The sequence below is a fragment of the Lathyrus oleraceus genome, chromosome 7 (assembly GCF_024323335.1).
Source record: "Lathyrus oleraceus cultivar Zhongwan6 chromosome 7, CAAS_Psat_ZW6_1.0, whole genome shotgun sequence".
Classification (NCBI taxonomy): domain Eukaryota; kingdom Viridiplantae; phylum Streptophyta; class Magnoliopsida; order Fabales; family Fabaceae; genus Lathyrus; species Lathyrus oleraceus.
This window is the reverse complement of record NC_066585.1, coordinates 320,132,285-320,154,468: the sequence shown is the minus strand read 5'-3', so window position 1 is coordinate 320,154,468 and position 22,184 is coordinate 320,132,285.

Sequence of the window (22,184 nt, the reverse complement as noted above, 5' to 3'; positions counted from 1 at the left end):
GTTATGTCATCTGCCAGGGCTTCATTTTTCATGCTCAGTTCCTTTGGATTAAGGTTTTGACCTTTGCTCAACCCTAATCAATGTTATTCTTTCAACTAGGGTTTATCCAGGAGGTGAGGCATTCCATTGGGATGAAGATCATATGATTATTATATTGAGCTTATTTGAGCTAGGGTTTCATTTCTGAGCCAATTCCCCAAGTGGTTGAGGCTTAAGCTGATCAGAGCATGTCAAGATCATCTGTCAACCAGAAAGTCAACAGAAAGTCAACTGAGGGCTAGGAGGTGGAGAAATGGTTTGAGACACTTCATTCATGTCCAAAATAGGTTTATTCATCATGTTAAACATCTATCTTGAAGAATTTGAAGCCAGATCAAAAGTTTCCAAAAATGGAAAGTGACCTGTAATTGAAAGTTTCCAAAAATGGAAAGATTTTGGTTCAAATTCAACTTGATTTTACATCATCAAATAAGCTTCAAATGAAATTTTGTCCAACATGAAAGTTGAAGATCTTTCTCTCCTCTTTCCAAAAGGTCCTTTTTCATGAATTTATGATAAATGGTTGAGAAGTTATGGCCAAATGATCATGAAGTATGCATGAAACTTCAAAGTGCCATAACTTTTGACTCAAAACTCCAAATGAAGCCACTCTTTTTGCAAAATTCTTGTCTTGACCTATATTTTCCAAATCTATCATTGTATTGCATGAAATTTAATCACATGATCATGTGTTCATTCATATGCATTTTGGAGGGAAATTGGGGAATTTAAAATTGGTGCAAGCTACGAGCCTAATTCCAATCCTATTGTGTTCATTAGGTGATTTTGAGTGAAATTGGATCATTACATGCTACTGTTCACGTCCAAATTAAGCCATGCACCTTCATTTTTCATTTTTTTGCAAAACACTCCAAATGTCCTTAATTATGATTAGTACATGTCTAATTGTGATTACAATGTCATTAGCACATGGTATATAAGATAAATCATAACAGAATTTTCAGTTTACACAAGTTCTAGATCTAAATTTGTTTTTCCCTCCAAAATTCTCTCTCATTGGAATTCAAATCTTCTCCACACAAACACACTTTTTCTGCATAGATCCTTCATCATCATGGAGTTTTGAGCAAGATCCATACATTTTTCATGGAAATTGAGCAAGGTTTGGAGCTGTTCAAGTGCATGTGCATGTCAATGGAAAGTTGAAATTCAACAAGATCCAAGTGCTTTCATCCATCAATTTTTGCACAAAGCTTGTTTAGAAGGATATTGGAGCAGATTTGGAGGCTTAGGAAGCTTGAATACACTGATTTTCATCACTGCCATTCAAGGTTGGTAAAAATTTGAACCTCATAATTCTTGATTCTATTACCATGATTAGATAGGCCTTGATGCACTGAGAATTCTGATATAAATTTTGTTGAATTTGGATGAAAATTGAGAGAGTTATGTTGAGTTAAAGTTTGTAGATCCATTTTTCTTTCCTTCGATCCGTCCAATATGTTGAGAATTAGGCTTAGCTTTTATGATATTTGGAATCTACGTGATGAGAGCTTTCCATTGATATAAACTTCATCAAATTCTGCAAAAACAAAATTATGCGTGGCATTGTAGCACCACCGTCTTCATGAAGAAGACGGTGGAAACCACCGCTGGTGAGCAGTCCTGGCCACCGTCTGCAAACCCTAGGGGCGGCTCTCTGAAACGACGTTGTTTCAGTCCTTAGCGCGCCCTCAACCAGCTACCTCACTTCGATTCCCCGCTCCAACGCTTTTCCATGTTATTTTATATTCCAGCGCATTTTTACCTGTACCTGGTTCGATTCCAGCCGATTCCATTATTTCAAATTAATCTCACCTTTTCCTTTCCCTCCTTTGGGATAAATAACGCACGGTGGAGGCTCTGTGTTTTTTTCTCGCCGGTTGTTTTTCGCGTTGCGACACATACGTATCTCATCTGAATATGAGAATCAGAGTCTTCGTAGCTCGGCTGACCTATGGGTTGGGGGGATGTGTGCTCGCTAAGACATCGCGTCTTATGCCTACGTATCTCATCTGGAATGAGAATCAGAGCAAGCCGTAGTTCGGCTAACTACGGGGTTAAGGATTATGTTTTGGGAGCGGACGACGTTACTACGCAATCTACCGGATGCTCGACCTTTGGAAACTTACTCACCTGTAGTAGAAGGAGTAAACGTGTGTTTAGGAGAAGAAAAATCAATGAAGAGTTAGGGTTTGGGATGCTCATGCAAAAAGGCAGTCCTTGACGAAGGAACCGCGCTACCTGCGGGGATACGAACACATACAAAACAAACATGTATAAAGTAAATGTGCCAACAAGGCAATCAGAATAAATCTCCCAAATGGTATCCCACAAACAAAGTGGAATATCCAGCGAGCTATCCCTGCAAAAGTCATGTGAGCCTTCACAAAAACTCAACAAAAGGGTTAGTGAAACAAGATAAGGATTAGGAGAAAACATGCTATGACAAACGTAAGTCAGATTAGAGCAAAACAGTATGGTTTTTCATGGATAACAGTATGGTTTCAGAAACCTCAAACCTTGTGGCATACACTTCAGAAATTAAACGATTAAGCATTCAAGGCATTATTTATACATTCATACATAATTATGAACCCGTGGGCAAAAACCTAATGAAATTCATCCATCATACCTCAAACATTCAGAGTATTCAACTTCAAAGCACAAAGGTAATGGGAATAAGGGCAAACCTGATTGGAGAGATCGGTTGAAACCAAATGGCACGGCTGGATTTGCAAACCAATGTTAGGGTTTGCTTGAGCTGAAATTGTGTGAGTCAGAATGAACCTTTCAGAGTTGCCTGGAGGTTGCTCTGAACTCTGTTAGCTCTTCTCTCACTATCTTTTTCCCCAGGGTTCTTCTCTCACTATCTTTTTCCCAAACAGGGTAATAGGAATAGAATGGCCTTTTGTTTCACTGAAACTCTGAATTTATAACCTGATTTTTATGGACCTGTGGGCTCAAATGAGAGAGGTCCAAGTCCAAGATTTTTTTTTGTTTTTTTTTAACACGTGGGCTTCGCCTAGCGAGCATGACAGCTCATGAACAAACCTTTGCTCCTTCAAGATTAACGTTTTGACTGACGAATAGACCCTTGTCGGAAGTAACTCAAGTCTTTCCCTTGTGTTGACTGATCATCTAAATAGAGCCCACAAAGTGTCCTGGATGATGTTCAAGCTTCTTGGATCCGACTCCGATTTCCATGATGAAATGCAAATGCTAAATGACCTAAAAAATGAATGCATGCATGAGGTGTAAAGCGTATGCTTCCAAGAAAAATGAAGGGTAAATTTTGGGGTATTACACTAAGTTTGGGGTTGTGATCGGTCACCATTTTTACTATGTTTTCATTACTTATTTGACAAGAAACCAAAGATTCTGAAACACTTTGTGCGCATTAGGGTACCTTTTAAGTTAGTTTTCATTTTCGTAAGTTATTTAAGCATTTTATCAATTTTTAGTTGTATTTTGTGTTTTCGGGATTTTATGCTTTGGTTGCCTGTGTTTATGCCCTCCAGGTCCACATAGAAGATCCAACGAACTCAATGTTATAAAGTGGAAAGTTCCGGCGTTCGAGGAAACAAGATTTCTCAACACAGGGGGCTTGACACGGCCACCTGTGTCACCTAACACAGGCCATGTCAGGAGGAAGACAAAGCAAAAAGCAAGAAATGTTCAATCCAGAGACCTGACACGGCCCGTGTCAGGTCACCTGAAACGCGTCAGGAGAGAATTGGCAAGGCAGGGAGCTGACACGGCCACCCGTGTTAGCTGACACAGCCCAGGCGCAACATCTTTTTTAATTTTGGGCTTTTTACCCGGGCTTGAGCTGCAAGGACGTTTTGGGGATTTCCACCATTTTCCAAGGGATTTTTCACTATTTTAAGAGAGTTTCTACAAGATAAGAAGACACTTTGGAACGAGGAGAACATAGAGAATTGTCAGAGGATCGAGAATTATAAAGAACAATGAATTCGTAGAGCGGAAGATTTCCAACGAGCAACTCTTTCGGTGAGAGCTGACTTCTCAAATATATACTTGACTGGATCCATTTTGGAGATTAGTAAGGTTGTGTGAGACAACATGTATTGTCTCAGTTGCTTCGCAACCCACGCAAGTGCACAACATGTTTTTTCAAGCATTGAGTATCTCGACTCGCAATCTGTGAATTTCTTACTCAGGTAGTAGATGGCATGCTCTTTCCTACCTGCCTCGTCGTGTTGACCAAGAACACAACCCATGGAATTGTCTAGTACTGTCAAATACATAATCAGCGGTCTCCCTGGGACCGGAGGCACAAGGATAGGAGGATTCTGCAAATACTCTTTTATCTTCTCGAACGCCCTTTGACAATCATCATTCCACCTGATAGACTGATCTTTTCTCAACAATTTGAATATTGGCTCACACGTGGCTGTTAGGTGAGAGATGAACCTTGCAATGTAGTTCAACCTCCCTAAGAAACCACGGACTTGTTTCTCTGTTCTTGGCTCAGGCATTTCCTGTATCTCTTTCACTTTGGCCGGATCCACCTCAATCCCTTTTCCGCTAACAACAAAACCCAGTAGTTTTCCAGATCTCACCCCAAAAGTACACTTGTTCGGATTAAGCCTCAGCTTGAATTTCCTCAACGCTCAAACAGTTTCTGCAAATTCACCAAATGTTCTTCTTCTGTCTAAAATTTGGCAATCATATCATCAACATAAACCTCGATTTCATGATGAATCATATCATGGAACAGAGTCACCATCGCTCGCTGATATGTTGCTCCGGCATTTTTCAGACCAAACGGCATCACCTTGTAGCAGAAGGTGCCCCATGGGGTTATGAATGTTGTCTTCTCCATGTCTTCTGGTGCCATCTTAATTTGATTATAGCCAGAAAATCCATCCATGAAGGAGAATACCGAGAACTGAGCCGTGTTATCCACCAAAACGTCAATGTGAGGTAATGGGAAATCATCTTTAGGACTAGCCCTGTTCAGATCCCGGTAGTCAACACACATCCGTACCTTTCCATCCTTCTTAGGTACCGGAACGATATTTGCAACCCATGGAGGATAATTTGTAACTGCTAGAAACCCTGCATCCAACTGTTTTTGCACTTCTTCCTTTATCTTGACAGCCATCTCTGGTCTTGTTCTTCTGAGCTTCTGCTTGACCGAAGGGCAACCTTCTTTGAGCGGCAAGCGATGTACCACGATGTCTGTGTCAAGCCCTAGCATGTCCTGATAAGACCAAGCGAAGATGTCAACATACTCTTGCAGCAATTCAATCAACCCCTTCTTCACATTGTCTTCCAAAGCAGCCCCTATCTTGATTTCTCTCTTGGCGTCCTCAGTGCCGAGATTAATCACTTCAACGGACTCTTGATGCGGTTAAATGACCCTTTCCTCTTGTTTTAATAACCTGGTAAGTTCTTCAGGGAGTTCACAGTCTTCATCACCCTCTTCTTCAGCTTGAAAGATTAGATTTTCAAAGTCGAAGCAAGCCATAGCAGAACCGTTATCAATAGGATCCGGTGATGTGCATCTGCATGAGTGATGGTGTGTGCTTATGAGTGTGAAAGAAAAAAAGAAGTGGAAACTAAACAAAACATTGCCATTTTTTTTGAAAAACTGCAAAAATAGAAACACAGGGAACGGAGTATTTGAATGCAAAAAGATGTCCTTTATTTATGATTAAAAAAATGCTAGTGTCACATAGATGAGCCCTACAATGAGTCATTACGCCCTGACGGAACGTAAGACTTGGATATGCATGAATAAACAAAGAAAATTACTCCTCCAGACAAGTGGCTTGGACAATCTCCTCAAAAGACCAATTGTTGAGAACTTCACCCTGGATCCTCGGACGCACCCAGTTATCGATGTCGCAATCACTATCCCCATCTTCATTGTTGACCGCAGAGACTAATTTGACTTCTCCTTCAACCATGTTAACGTTGGCTCCACCATGCTGGGGCATGGGATTGTTGACGAAATTAGGAGCTGGTGCAAAGTTAACGGCCTTTGAATCAATGAGGTCCTGAACTACGTGCTTAAAAGCTTTGCAGTTCTCAATATTGTGGCCAGGTGCCCCAGAGTGGAAGCTACACCTAGCGTTGGCGTCATAACCCACCGGAAGCCTACCAACGGGAGGAGCCAGAGTGCGCAACTGCACAAGTTGTAGTTGTTGAAGACTAGAAAGCAACTGAGCGTACGACATTGGAAGAGTGTCGAAACGCTGGTCCATCGTCCTTGGCCTCGGTTGATAAGCGGGTATATTACCCGATTGTTGTGGTTGGTACTGAGCTGGTTGACGCTGTGGTTTTTGTTGTTGTAGTGGTGCTGAAGCTGGAATGGTCACAGCCGCAACATACGGTTGCTGATGATAGTTCTAAAAGTTATTCCTCCGGTTATCCCTGTTCTGATAAGAAGATATGGCATTTGCATCCCCTTCTCTCCTCTTCTGTCCCTGAATGAACGGCTTCTTCACCCCTGATGAGGATCCACCTCTACTCTGGGTCTTGTATGTCCTCAGGTAATTCTCCACCCTCTCTCCGGTAGAGACTACATCAGCAAAATTGGAGGCATTGCAACCCACCAGGCGCTCCAAATAAGGTCCTGGCAGAGTGTTCATGAACATGTTAGCCATTTCCTTCTCCAACATAGGAGGTTGAACACGGGAAGCTGTTTCTCTCCAGCATTGAGCGTATTCTCTGAAGCACTCATCGCTTTTAAGAGACAGATTCTGAAGTTGAGTTCTGCCCGGAGCCATGTCTGTATTATACTGATACTGCTTCACGAAAGCCTCAGCCAAATCCCTCCAGCAACGGATGTGGGCTCTGTCCAGCCTCATATACCATTCCAGGGATGCCCCGGCTAGGCTGTCCTGGAAAAAGTACATAAGCAACTTTTCTTCATCGGAGTATGCAACCATTTTACGGAAATAGGCTTGCACATGGGTCTTCGGGCAAGAGTTGCCATTGTATTTGTCAAATATCGGGACCTTGAATTTCGGTGGCACTCTCACACCTGGGACCAGCCCCAAGTTAGCAACATCTACTCCCAGAGGATTTTGTCCTTCCACTGCCTTCAACCTCTCTTCCAATCTTCTAAACATGGGGTCCACACCATGACCCATACCAAAGTCTTCCTGCAGCAGGGGTGACTGATCGTCCTGATCATCATGAACGGGCTGTTGACCGAAGGTGACATGTAGGATTGGGATAGGCCCCGGTCCATTGGGTCCATTAGCCTCTCCAGCTGGAGGATCAGTCACCGTCTCTGGTTGAGCAGGGGGATTCCTCTGTATCATCTGCCTGAGCTCTTGCTGTCCCTAAGCCACCCCTTGAACCACATCCATGAATTGATTCATGCGGATTTTCATCTCGGCGAACTCTTCCTGTAGGCTTTCCATTACTCTTTGTTGGTTTCTGCGGGTACTGTACCGGTGAATGCCTGGGTCAGCTATCCTGCTGATGGAACACCAAACAAACTAAGAACACTGTGGCGGTACCTGTTATGCAAGACATGCTAATGAATATGTAAATGCAATGACATGTTTATCAATTCTAAAGGTATTCTACCCCCTTGATTCCAGTCTCTCAATAGATAAACGATGTAAAAAAAAAGACTAAGTCGTTGATGAGAACCAAGAAAATTCCGACTAGAATCAAGTAGAAGATATAAACCCCACAGAAATGGATAAACATGTGTGAATGATTATGAATGCAAAATGATGTGAATGCAGTGCAGTGGCATGGGAATCAGGATCGTTGTATCTGCTTGAACATCTGTCAGGTTGCACTGTCTGGAGAGAAATTAAGAGCACACCAAACAAAGGTCATGGGATGGATCATGTTATCCTTAATATCAACCACCCATTTTGGTGGATTATGGTTTACACCTTATCAACACCCAAGTTTCATTGATATTAAGGATACCTGATCGGATCAACCATGAATCAAGGGTTTGTTGCAAGTCACGAGCATGGAGTTTAGGTTAAGAACCACCCAAAAGGAGTGTACTAAGGTTTAAACCTACCAAACATGTTCTACAAAAGGTTCCCATAGTCATAATCCCATCTTTCGGATATTATCGGAGGAACGACTACTCGTATTCCAAAAATATTCTCAAGAGAGACTCTTATGAGTGTAGTATCACGTAACAATCGTATCAAATCTTACACTTGAACGACTTTCGCATTACGTCCTATCAATAGGCCAATATGGGTTTGGTAAACTAAGGTCCTCGGCTTCTAAGGTCTATATTGGAAAAAGTAATGTCTAACCACAACTTACTTGTGTGACATTATTGATCTCAACATGACCTCCACCAAGTGAATGGGCTTTCAAGTTAACTTGCTAAGGAATAACTCCACACAAGTCGACAAGACTATGCCATTCTCCTATCCTAAGTGCACTCGAGTTCGGGTATAGAACTCATTTCACAAAGATCACCAAGCAGCCATAGCCAGCCAACAGATACAGCAATGATATGTACACAATGCAATAAGGTAAAGTAGGTAAATAAATAACTGTACAAAAGCATGAACACCCAATAAACAAACAAACTACAAAATCTAGGAGGGCCTCGCTTAGGGAAACCGGGTCCCCAGCAGAGTCGCCAACTGTCGTAACCTGAAAAATACAGTGTGCGAAAAAACAACAGGCGAAAGAAAATGACAGAAGAGTCGCCACCGTGCGTTATTTATCCCAAAGGAGGGAAAGGAAACGCTCGAAGTAAACCTGAAAAGAGGAAAGGAAAAGACAAGGTCTCGCAACCAAATCTTGGGTTCGGGAATCGGTTGTGCGAAGGGAAGGTATTAGCACCCCTACGCATCCGTAGTACTCTACGGGATCCACTTTTGTAGTTCTTGTCAAAAGGGTGTGAGTTTATCTTGTGCTGTTTACTAAAAAAAGGGGTTAAATGAAAATGACTCGCGCGGATGTCGCATCCACTACATACTGTAACACCTCAAAATTTTCCCTCCTCTTCTTGGGACTAGTTTAGCATATTGCATTTCATTTTGTAGGACATTAAGTATTTGCATATTGCATATCATGTGATCATAAGAAGGTCATCCTCCTAAGTCTTTCTCAGAAGATAGAGAGGTTAAGAGATTCAAGCCTGAGGGTCTCCATAAGTTGATCATCAACCATCTGAGGGTTTGCAGTGCATTAGGGTTTCTTGATCCCTCAAGGAGGTTGAGCATTATCTTGTTTGCAAGGGTATGTCACCATTATCATGGTTATGTCATCTGCCAGGGCTTCATTGTTCATGCTCAGTTCCTTTGGATAAGGGTTTTGACCTTTGGTCAACCCTAATCAATGTTATTCTTTCAACTAGGGTTTATCCAGGAGGTGAGGCATTCCATTGGGATGGAGATCATATGATCATTATATTGAGCTTATTTGAGCTAGGGTTTCATTTCTGAGCCAATTCCCCAAATGGTTAAGGCTCGAGTTGATTAGAGCATGTCAAGATCATCTGTCAACCAGAAAGTCAACAGAAAGTTAACTGAGGGCTAGGAGGTGGAGAAATGGTTTGAGACACTTCATTCATGTCCAAAAGAGGTTTATTCATCATGTTAAACATCTATCTTGAAGAATTTAAAGCCAGATCAAAAGTTTCCAAAAATGGAAAGTGACCTGTAATTGAAAGTTTCCAAAAATGGAAAGATTTTGGTTCAAATTCAACTTGATTTTACATCATCAAAGAAGCTTAAAATGAAATTTTGTCCAACATGAAAGTTGAAGATCTTTCTCTCCTCTTTCCAAAAAGTCCTATTTCATGAATTTATGATGAATGGTTGAGAAGTTATGGCCAAATGATCATGAAGTATGCATGAAACTTCAAAGTGCCATAACTTTTGACTCAAAACTCCAAATGAAGCCACTCTTTTTGCAAAATTCTTGTCTTGACCTATATTTTCCAAATCTATCATTGCATTGCATGAAATTTAATCACATGATCATGTGTTCATTCATATGCATTTTGGAGGGAAATTGGGGAATTTAAAATTGGTGCAAGCTACAAGCCTAATTCCAATCCCATTGTGTTCATTAGGTGATTTTGAGTGAAATTGGATCATTGCATGCTACTGTTCACGTCCAAATTAAGCCATGCACCTTCATTTTTCATTTTTTGCAAAACACTCCAAATGTCCTTAATTATGATTAGTACATGTCTAATTGTGATTACAATGTCATTAGCACATGGTATATAAGATAAATCATAACAGAATTTTCAGTTTACACAAGTTCTAGATCTAAATTTGTTTTTCCCTCCAAAATTCTCTCTCATTGGAATTCAAATTTTCTCCACACAAACACACTTTTTCTGCATAGATCCTTCATCATCATGGAGTTTTGAGCAAGATCCGTACATTTTTCGTGGAAATTGAGCAAGGTTTGGAGTTGTTCAAGTGCATGTGCATGTCAATGGAAAGTTGAAATTCAACAAGATCCAAGTGCTTTCATCCATCAATTTTTGCACAAAGCTTGTTTAGAAGGATATTGGAGCAGATTCGGAGGCTTAGGAAGCTTGAATACACTGATTTTCATCACTGCCATTCCAGGTTGGTAAAAATTCGAACCTCATAATTCTTGATTCTATTACCATGATTAGATAGGCCTTGATGCACTGAGAATTCTGATATAAATTTTGTTGAATTTGGATGAAAATTGAGAGAGTTATGTTGAGTTAAAGTTTGTAGATCCATTTTTCTTTCCTTCGATCCGTCCAATATGTTGAGAATTAGGCTTAGCTTTTATGATATTTGGAATCTACGTGATGAGAGCTTTCCATTGATATAAACTTCATCAAATTCTGCAAAAAAAAAATTATGCGTGGCACTGTAGCACCACCGTCTTCATGAAGAAGATGGTGGAAACCACCGCTGGTGAGCAGTCCTGGCCACCGTCTGTAAACCCTAGGGGCGGTACTCTGAAACGACGTCGTTTTAGTCCTTAGCGCGCCCTCAACCAGCTACCTCACTTCGATTCCCCGCTCCAACGCTTTTCCATGTTATTTTATTTTCCAGCGCATTTTTACTTGTACCTGGTTCGATTCAAGCCGGTTCCATTATTTCAAATTAACCTCACCTTTTCCTTTCCCTCTTTTGGGATAAATAACGCACGGTGGCGGCTCTGTGTTTTTTTCCCGCCGGTTGTTTTTCGCGTTGCGACACATACGTATCTCATCTGAATATGAGAAACAGAGTCTTCGTAGCTCGGCTGACCTATGGGTTGGGGGGAAGTCTGCTCGCTAAGACATCGCGTCTTATGCCTACGTATCTCATCTGGAATGAGAATCAGAGCAAGCCGTAGTTCGGCTAACTACGGGGTTAAGGATTATGTTTTGGGGGCGGACGACGTTACTACGCAATCTATCGGATGCTCGACCTTTGGAGACTTACTCACCTGTAGTAGAAGGAGTAAACGTGTGTTTAGGAGAAGAAAAATCAATGAAGGGTTAGGGTTTGGGATGCTCATGCAAAAATGCAGTCCTTGACGAAGGAACCGCGCTACCTGCGGGGATACAAACACATACAAAACAAACATGTATAAAGTAAATGTGTCAACAAGGTAATCAGAATAAATCTCCCAAATGGTATCCCACAAGCAAAGTGGAATATCCAGCGAGCTATCCCTGCAAAAGTCATGTGAGCCTTCACAAAAACTCAACAAAAGGGTTAGTGAAACAAGATAAGGATTAGGAGAAAACATGCTATGACAAACGTAAGTCAGATTAGACCAAAACAGTATGGTTTTTCATGGATAACAGTATGGTTTCAGAAACCTTAAACCCTGTGGCATACACTTCAGAAATTAAACGATTAAGCATTCAAGGCATTATTTATACATTCATACATAATTATGACCCCGTGGGCAAAAACCTAATGAAATTCATCCATCATACCTCAAACATTCAGAGTATTCAACTTCAAAGCACAAAGGTAATGGGAATAAGGGCAAACCTTATTGGAGAGATCGGTTGAAATCAAATGGCACGGCTGGATTTGCAAACCAATGTTAGGGTTTGCTTGAGCTGAAAGTGTGTGAGTCAGAATGAACCTTTCAGAGTTTCCTGGAGGTTGCTCTGAACTCTGTTAGCTCTTCTCTCACTATCTTTTTCCCCAGGGTTCTTCTCTCACTATCTTTTTCCCAGACAGGGTAATAGGAATAGAATGGCCTTTTGTTTCACTGAAACTCTGAATTTATAACCTGATTTTTGTGGACCTGTGGGCTCAAATGAGAGAGGTCCAAGTCCAAGATTTTTTTTTCATTTTTTTTTAACACGTGAGCTTCGCCTAGCGAGCGTGACAGCTCATGAACAAACCTTTGCTCCTTCAAGATTAACGTTTTGACTGACGAATAGACCCCTGTCGGAAGTAACTCAAGTCTTTCCCTTGTGTTGACTGATCATCTAAATAGAGCCCACAAAGTGTCCTGGATGATGTTCAAGCTTCTTGGATCCGATTCTGATTGCCATGATGAAATGCAAATGCTAAATAACCTAAAAAATGAATGCATGCATGAGGTGTAAAGCGTATGCTTCCAGGAAAAATGAAGGGTAAATTTTGGGGTATTACACTAAGTTTGGGGTTGTGATCGGTCACCATTTTCACTATGTTTTCATTACTTATTTGACAAGAAACCAAAGATTCTGAAACACTTTGTGCGCATTAGGGTACCTTTTAAGTTAGTTTTCATTTTCGTAAGTTATTTAAGCATTTTATCAATTTCTAGTTTTATTTTGTGTTTTCTGGATTTTATGCTTTGATTGCCTGTGTTTATGCCCTCCAGGTCCACATAGAAGATCCAACGAACTCAATGTGATAAAGTGGAAAGTTCCGGCGTTCGAGGAAACAAGATTTCTCAACACAGGGGGCTTGACACGGCCACCTGTGTCACCTAACACAGGCCGTGTCAGGAGGAAGACAAAGCAAAAAGCAAGAAATGTTCAATCCAGAGACCTGACACGGCCCGTGTCAGGTCACCTGGAACGCGTCAGGAGAGAATTGGCAAGGCAGGGAGCTGACACAGCCACCCGTGTTAGCTGACACAGCCCAGGCGTAACATCTTTCTAATTTTGGGCTTTTTACCCGGGCTTGAGCTGCAAGGACGTTTTGGGGATTTCGACCATTTTCCAAGGGATTTTTTACTATTTTAAGAGAGTTTCTACAAGATAAGAAGACACTTTGGAACGAGGAGAACATAGAGAATTGTCAGAGGATCGAGAATTATAAAGAACAATGAATTCGTAGAGCGGAAGATTTTCATGAGCAAAATCAATTGAAGATTCAAGTCATCCAATTACTTGTAATATGTATTTTTCATCTTGAATTTCTTTTGAACAATATGAGTAGATAAACCCCCCAATGCTAGGGGGTTTCCCTAATTTAGATCTGTAATGACTTTGAGTTTACGATTGCATTGATAATATTATTTTTACGGTAATCTTTTCATGTGTTTAACGCTTTCTCTTTTGGATCAATCGAGATTGTTCTATGATTTTCAATTAGGATGGACCTCCATTAGTAAGGTTTTCATAAGATTACTTTGTAGTAGATATCACTTAGGAATAGGGATACCCTGTATGAATCAGAGCATTCTTGATATAATAAGGCTTAATTTCACCGATAATTTCCTATGGACATAGAAATTAGGGTTGAATGATTAAAGGTTTCCTCACCAAAGACTTGGGAGAAAATACCCTTCAGAACTGGTAGTAATTGATATTTATTTGTGCAATAGTGACTTAGAGTTATTACAGGGACAAATTGTACACCTTCCCTGACATTGTTCCTCTTCCCTTGCAAACCCTTATTTTACAATAATAATTTCTTTTGTCTTTATTTTTATAAATATAATCTAAAACCCCTAACACTAGTTTTTGTTTAATTGAACGATGATTTGAACTCTATATTAACTTCCAGTCCTTGAGATCGACATTCGGGAAATTTCCCCTTTTTTACTATAAAAGGAAAAATAATACACTTGCTATTTTTCCGACCAGTAGCCTATGCACCACAATATTTGTGTCGAGTCCAGGCATGTCTTGATAAGACCAAGCAAATATGTCAACATATTCTCGCAACAGATCAATCAACCTTACCTTCACACTTTCTTCTAAAGAAACCCCCACTCTGACCTCTTTCACATAGTCCTCAGTTCCAAGACTCACAAATCCAACATCTTCTTGATGTGGCTGGATGACCTTTTCTTCTTGCCTCAATAACCTTGCTAACTCTTTAGGGAGTTCACAATCTTCATCACCTTCTTCTTCGGCTTGGTAGATTGAATTGTCAAAGTCATAATGAGCGATAATAGAGTCGTTACTAATGCAATCTGAGGTGGGCGTGAATTTGCATTAATGATGTTTTTTATGCTTTTAGGAAGTGTGTGATGAAAAGAAAACATTGCCATTTTAAAAGTAGAAAGACAGAGATCAAAAGATTTGAATACAAAATGTCCTTTCTTTCATGATAAAAATTGAAAATGAAACATGGTGGCCCTACATGATTCATTATGCCTTGGACAGAGCGCAGGAATTATTTCATGACAAAAGAAACAAAAGAAAAATTACTCCTGATTGAGCGTGACTTGGATGACATCCTCCGCAGTCCAATTGTGGAGCTCTTCACTTGGAACACCTGGTCGAATCCAGTCATTAATGTCGTAATCACTGTCAGCATCACCACCAATAGCATTGGCCTGACCAATATTGATAAATCCAGAAATTGCAAACTTCATCGGAGTGAGAACATTTGAAACCTTGGGAGCTTCAAGGGCTAAACCCTGCCTGAAATGACTAAAACTGAGACCCGACTTATCAAACTTTGGAGGAAAATCTAGCATATAACCTCAACCTTCGGGGTGACCATTCTCAACCACTACTCTAGCATCTTTCGAACAATACATAAGAACCGCATGCTTCTTATCCTCAAAACGAGGATGCTTGATCATCTGAACAACTTCAAAGGCCTTAAAAGGAGTTTCATGTACTTCCCCCTAACTTCTATATACCAGAAAGATGTTAAATGACTCACCATGTACTCTTGCTCGCCGCAAACAGTAACAATCTTACTAACAATTGGGAACTTCATTTTCTAATGCAAAATGGATGTTACAGCGCCTGCCCCATGAATCCATGGGCGTCCTAGAAAACAACGATATGTGGGTTGTATATCCATGACAAAGAACGTCGTACTAAAAACCCGTGGTCCAATTTTAACAGGTAGATCCATTTCACCAAAAATAGATCTTCGAGATTGTCGCAACCTGAAAAATACAGTGCGCGAAAAAACAACCGACGAGAGAAAATGACAGAAGAGTCGCCACCGTGCGTTATTCATCCCAAAGGAGGGAAAGGAAACGCTCGAAGTAAACCTGAAAAAGGAAAGGACAAGACGGGGTCTCACAATCAAATCTTGGGTTCGGGAGTCGGTTATGCGAAGGGAAGGTATTAGCACCCCTACGCATCCATAGTATTCTACGGGATCCACTTTTGTGGTTCTTATCTAAAGGGTGTGAGTTTACCTAATGTGTTTATTTACTAAAAAGGGTTAAGAGAAGTGACTCGCGCGGATGTCGCATCCACTGCATACGTATCTCATCTGAATATGAGAATCAGAGTCTTCGTAGCTCGACTGACCTATGGGTTGGGGGGATGTGTGCTCGCTAAGACATCGCGTCTTATGCCTACGTATCTCATCTGGAATGAGAATCAGAGCAAGCCGTAGTTCGGCTAACTACGGGGTTATGGATTGGGTTTTGGACGAACGACGTTACTACGCAATCTACCGGATGCTCGACCTTTGGAGACTTACTCGCCTGTAGTAGAAGGAGATAACATGTTGCTTTGGGTTTTAGGGTTTGTTCGCGTTGTAGGAACGCGCATGCAAAAAGGAAGTCCTAGGCGAAGGAACAGTGCTACCTTAATTGGCATGCAAACGGGAGACTATCCGAAGTCTCGTGTCCTATGGGGAAGCGATCACACCACACAAAACATGTATCTTAAAGTAAAATGCCACCAAGGGGCTCAAACATTGCCTCCTATCGAGGTCTTCCAGCTAAGAAAGCGATAAAGTACGAGAAAGGGAAAAAATTACCACACGGATAAAAATCCGAGGTTACAGCAATTAAAGGATTAGCAACCCTGAGATCTCTCCAGCTAGACCATCAAAGAAAATCAGTCAATACGAGTAATCAGAATAAACCTCCGAATGGTATCCCTGTGAGTCCTCACAAAAACTCAACAGAAAGGTTAGACAAACAAGAAAATCCACGGAAAACAATGCCTTGGCAACACAAAGACGGGTTAGAACGAAACAGAACAAAAAGGGGCGAATGCTGTCATATTCGCGCCTGCATCGCCTAGCGAAAGCTTCGCTGCGTGCTCGCCTAGCGAAGCGGCTAGCGAGCGCCTGCGGGTTTCGGGTTTCTCATTGATAACAGTCCGATGTTAAGGATTCCAAACCCTATGGCATTCATCTCAGAAACGAAATTATTAAACATTCAAGGCATTATTCACATATTCATACACAAATATAAACCCGTGGGCAAAACCTGATGTTACCTCATACATTCATAGTATTCAAATTCAAGGCATAAAGTAAGAGGAACAGAGGCATACCTGATGAGAGACCGATTGGAATTGAACGACACGGCTGGATCGGCAAGGTAACGTTAGGGTTTACGTGAGGTGGAGTGAACTTCTCAGAGCTGCCTGAAGATTGCTGCAGAGTAGTTCCTAGGTCTCCTTCGATGAAACTTCAGTGAACCTCCAAGTGTGTTTTCCTCTACTGAAACTCTTATATTTATAGCTGATTTTTATGGGTAGTGGGCTCAAATGAGGGCAACTCAAGCCCAAAATCTTTCTGATATTTTCTGAAATGCGCGCCCTTCGCCTAGCGAAGGATCTGCTCGCCTAGCGAGCATGGCAGTACTCTTCGCTAGGCGAAGCATCTGCTCGCCTAGCGAGCATGACAGCTCAGCAGCAGATTCTTGCTTCTTCCAGCTTGGCGATTTGCGCGGTGAATAGGCCCCATTCGATCCTGTTGGTAGTACCTCAAGTCTTTTCCTTGTGTTGATTGATCGTCTAAGTAAAACCCACAACGTGTCCTGGATGATGTCCGAGCTTCTTGGAGCTAATTCCGATTGACATGATGCGATGTGGTATGAAATGCTAAATGACCTAAAAAGTGAATGCATGAATGAGGAGGGCAAATTTTGGGGTGTTACAGCTGCCCCTATTCAATCAACTGGAGACCCGGAAAGAAGATGGCAGCGGCTTTCGTACTTTCGAGGTATCAAGGGATTGAATACAATAAAAGCCCAAAAATTTGCACTGAAGTGAAGTGAAGTAACAATGCCTGTCAGAATCGGCAAAGAGGTGGTCTTGAAAGAAGAATCTGTCTGGTACGGTGAAAGTCCGTCTGAATATCGACAAGGAATGTTAAACTGGATACCAAAATAAATGGTAACACAGAAATAACCATGGCCTGAATGCCGCTCATCAGTCTGAATACTGGAAATGACTTTGATCTGAACATCGGGAGATATGAGATTATTAATATCGGTCTGAACACCGAGAGGCTGGCCTGAATGCCACAAGTTGTGTCGACCTGAACGTCGGAAACTTCTTCGATCTGAACATCGAAAAACTGGCCTGAATGCCACAAGTTGCATCGACCTGAACGTCGGAAACTTCTTCGATCTGAACATCGGAAAATTGGCCTGAATGCCACAAGTTGCATCGACCTGAACATCGGAAACTTCTTCGATCTGAACATCGGAAAACTGGCCTGAACGCCACAAGTTGCATCGACCTGAACGTCGGAAAATTGGCCTGAATGCCACTTCGATCTGGATACTGGAAAACTGGCTTGAACGCCACTTCGATCTGAATATCGGAACACTGGCCTGAATGCCACTTCGGTCTAGATACCGGAAAACTGGCTTGAACGCCACTTCGATCTGAATATCAGAACACTGGTCTGAATGCCACTTCGGTCTGGATACCGGAAAACTGGCCTTAACGCCACTTCGATCTGAATATCGGAACACTGGCCTGAATGCCACTTCGGTCTAGATACCGGAAAACTGGCCTGAACGCCACTTCGATCTGAATATCGGAACACTGGCCTGAATGCCACTTCGGTCTGGATACCGGAAAACTGGCCTGAATGCCACTTCGGTCTGGATACCGAAAAACTTCATGCCCGTCAGCATCGGCAGAAATAGGGAATGATAATAGAGGCGGCGCATGGGCCAATGACACCTGTTGGGGATAACCAAAGTGAGTCATGAACAATCTTCAGTCTGAGTACTGGAAACAACTTCTAGCTTATCACTTGGGATACCGAGAATGTTTTATGCTTACATGCGTATGTCTGAATTTTTCAATGGCGTAATGCTCCATGAAAATGGAAATGCTACGCGATTTGGGAGAATGCAATGCAATATGATTCTACATGCAGGGATGCAAAATGCTGGGTAAAATGCCATGCTGAGGCAAGAGGATCTGCTGGGGAAATGATCACCATCCTCTGGGCTCTAGCAAGGCTGTTGGAGATGCACAGCGCAAAGAATTATGTGGGGAAATTACCCGCCACACAGTGTTCTAGCAATGATGAAATGTCGAGATTCTGACTGGGGAGAGAACGACACTGAAAACCTGCTGTTGGGAAAAGCGATAGTGGTTCTGGAAACCACGATCTGCGGGAGATGACTCAGCAGGGGAAGAAAACACTGATACGGTACCGAGGTTCTGCTTCAAGGAATGAAACCATGGATCTGGCATTGGGATTATTGATTTGGCCTCGAACTCTAAGGAGTAGCCGCTTCTGCTGGGAAGATACAGTCTGACACTGTCAACTCCGCTGGGGATGTAACACCCCGATAATAATATAATAATTATTTAAATTAAGTTAATAATATGTTTATTAATTTAATTAGATAATTGAATTATTATTATTATTATTTTGGAATAATAATTATTGGGATAATTATTTATTGGAATAAAATAAGTTGGAATAATAAAAAGTCCTATTTGTGGTAAAAAGGGTTTTCACGTGAAAAGGAACGGAGAAGCGGCTGAAAGTGGAAAAAGGCAAAGAGGCAGAGCAAGAGAAGAGGAAAAGCTTGAAGCTAACGGAAGTGCCGGATTAACTCAGGTAAGGGGGGTTTATCATCGATTAACGGGTATTATGGGATAGTATGTGATGGGTAGTGAGAAACCATTGAAATTGCCTCTGATTGAATGATATATGTGATGAACTTGTGACTTATTGATGAACGAATTGGGTGATGATTGATGAGAAATTCGTAGGAATTAGAGGTAGAAAGGTTAACAATTTGTGAAATCGAAAATGTATGATTCGTGTTAGGTGTTATGTGTAATATTGTGTGAAAATTGGACTGTGGAAGGGTAAATTGGATAGATCCCGTAGCAGAGAAAGCCATTGCAGATCTGAGAGTTCTGGTTTCTGGTCATACGCGTATGGCACTAGGCAATACGCGTATGAGATGGCCTGGTACGCGTATGGCACTAGGCAATACGCGTATGGATGAGGAAGATGAAATTTTGAACGTGAAATGGTCTCTGGTGGTACGCGTATGGGGAAGTGATACGCGTAGCATACGCGTATGGGAATGGCCAATACGCGTATGGACTTGGTCAGGTTTGGGCAATACGCGTATGGGCATAGGCAATACGCGTATGGGCAGAATTGTGATTTTTCTGTGCTGTCGTTGTGCAGTTTTTGGTTGTTTAGGCTGAGTGATGTACTTAGCTGATGTATGATGTAGCAGGGATCATTTCCCGTTGTTTTGAGTAGTATGGGTATTAGTAGAATGTGCTAATACTGTATTTGATTATGTGGCATGATGTGATATGCTTTTGTGATAAAATGTATTAATGATGTGTGATGATAAGCATGATGCTGTGAATGTATCAGTTATGTATGCATTTGTGAATAGACTGTTTTATGGCTTAGAGTGTGAGCTTATGTCTATTTTTGAATTGTTGCTGTTGTTGTTGCATTGCTAGGTGATTAGCATGCTTATTCTAGCCTTTGGGGCTGTAGCTAATTCCCATGGTGAGGAATTAGTGAGTGAACCATGGTGGGTTTGTTGTTGATGTTTGCATGTTAGATGATTAGTGTGCATAGTCTAGCCTTCGGGGCTGTAGCTAATTCCCATGGTGAGGAATTAGTGAGTGAGTCATTAGATCTCAAATGAGTGGGACTAGTGAGCTTAGTAGCCGTATCTGGATTTGATCGGTGAGCTTGAACTGTATGTTCAAGAATAGTCGGTACCGCATGTGTGGAGTCTCATTGCATAATAAATGTATTGCATATAATATGAATGGATGTATTCCAGTATTATATGTGTGTTGTGTGTTGTGTTGTTGATGTTGAGTATGGTTGAGATTATACATATGCTATATGTTACTGTTGAATATGATGTTTGAATGGATATTGCCGTGGCTGAGTGCGTAGTCTGATTAGGGTGAATTGATGTGTTACTTACTTAGCATTACATGTTGTTCTATAATGCTTATTATATTGATTGAGGAACTCACCCTTACAACTATGTTTTCAGGTAACGAGCAGAGTTGAGTAGAAGCTAGTCCTTGGAGTCTAGTGTCGTCCTTAGTGGTCATGCTCTGGTAGATGTAACATCGGGAGGGGATGTTTGAATATGTTTTAATTTAGTTGTTGATCAACTTTACATGTAATTTAGTACATGATTCGAATGTCGATATTTTGTGTCCGCTGCGAATTATGCAAAAGAGTCTTATTTTGATTAAATAAATGAGCATGACAGGATATTTTGATAATTGTTGTGAAATGATTGTGTGACACCCTTCGGGGCATAATTACTCTGATTTGATATGTTATATATTTTAATTAAATATTTTGGGGTATTTAGAAGGGTGTTACATTAGTGGTATCAGAGCATAGTCGGTCGAGTCGAGTCGTAATTATTCTGTTTCCCCTGTACGGTATAGGTGTTGTGTAACCTATCAGTACTCATTGTTTTAGTTTGTTTGGGTTTTCAGAATAGAGATGGCTGGAAGAGGTAGAGATGATGCTGCGATTGCTGAGGCTCTGGGTATGCTAGCTGGAGTACTTGGAGGAAATCAGAATGTTATGGGAATGGGAGCTGCTCGTCAACTGAGTGAGTTCCAGAAGAACAATCCTCCAATGTTCAAGGGAGCATACGATCCAGATGGTGCTCAGAAGTGGTTGAAGGAGATAGAGAGAATCTTCCGAGTGACTGAGTGTGCTGATAACCAGAAGGTCAGGTTCGGTACGCATATGCTGTCGGAAGAAGCTGATGATTGGTGGGTTGCTACCCGCACTGAGTTGGAATCTGCTGGGAATGCTGAGATCACTTGGGCTGTGTTCAGAGAGAGATTCCTGAGGAAGTATTTTCCAGAGGATGTTAGAGGGAAGAAAGAGATAGAATTCTTGGAATTGAAGCAGGGTAACAAGTCTGTTACTGAGTATGCTGCTAAGTTCACAGAACTGTCGAAGTATTATACTCCCTATAGTGAGGCTACTGGGGAATTTTCCAAATGCGTGAAGTTTGAGAACGGGTTGCGTCCCGAGATCAAACAGGCCATTGGGTATCAGCGGATCAGAGTGTTTTCTGATTTGGTTGACTGTTGCAGGATTTTCGAACAGGATTCCAAGGCTAGAGCAGAGAGCTATCAGCAAAGGGTTAATAGGAAAGGTAAGAATCAGATTGATCGTGGAAGACCGTACGCAGCTGGCAAAGGTTTCCAGCGGCAGAGTGGGATGAAGAGGCCTAGTGGGGGAGACTCTAGTGCTCCTGTTAAGTGTTATAGATGTGGTCGGGCTGGACATCGTGTTCATGAGTGTACCAGTGCTGAGATGAAGTGTTTCAAGTGTGGAAAAGGTGGTCATTTGGCTGCAGAGTGTCGGTTGAAGACTGTGACTTGTTTCAACTGTGGAGAAGTGGGTCATATCAGTCCACAGTGTCCTAAGCCGAAGAAAGAGAATCAGTCAGGAGGCAAGGTCTTTGCTTTATCGGGTTCTGAGACTTCTGCAGATGATCGTTTGATCTGAGGTACGTGTTATATTAATGGCTTTCCTCTTGTAGCTATTATCGACACAGGTGCT